The following is a 660-nucleotide window of genomic DNA, read 5'->3' on the forward strand; positions in this document are numbered from 1 at the left end:
TGATCCCGCTCCATCTCTCCGGCCTGTGTTTAAGGAGGCGGCCGGTCCTCCTTCCTTGGATGGACCATTCGCATATTTTTCGCCCGGCCTGTGTTTAAGGAGGCGGCCGGTCCTCCTTCCTTGGATGGACCATTCGCATATTTTTCGCCCGGCCTGTGTTTAAGGAGGCGGCCGGTAACTCCCTTTCTTGGATGAGACCCAACATTCGCATATTTTTCGCCCGGCCTGTGTTTAAGGAGGCGGCCGGTCCTCCCATTCTGCCAGTGTTCCTTGGACTTTGAAAATTTCAAAGTCTTTCCGCTCCGGGCTAGGGCGGGTGAGGTCGTCTCGAACCACGTGCCTGAAGGCCGCCTCGCGCCAGATGCGGCCCCGCTCTGTCGTGCGGTGTGACCGTCCAACGCGGGCATCGCTAGATTAGCCGTGGCCACGATCCTTCCACACCGCGAGCCTTTCGCCCTCGGCCGGTGTCGGTCAACGTGTGGGTTTGGGGGGAAGGACGGCTGCCGGGAGCAGACAGCCGTCCCCGGGTGGGGTGTACAGTCCTTCCACCGCGGCCGCCGGGAGCAGACGGCCGTCGAGCGATTCTGCCATTGTTCCTAGGACTTTGTACATTTTAAAGACCCTCCGCGCGGGCCGCTGATCCCGCTCGGTCGCTCCGGC

Source organism: Syngnathus floridae, unplaced genomic scaffold (genome assembly GCF_059516105.1).
Source record: "Syngnathus floridae isolate MCC-2025c unplaced genomic scaffold, RoL_Sflo_1.0 HiC_scaffold_79, whole genome shotgun sequence".
Lineage (NCBI taxonomy): Eukaryota > Metazoa > Chordata > Actinopteri > Syngnathiformes > Syngnathidae > Syngnathus > Syngnathus floridae.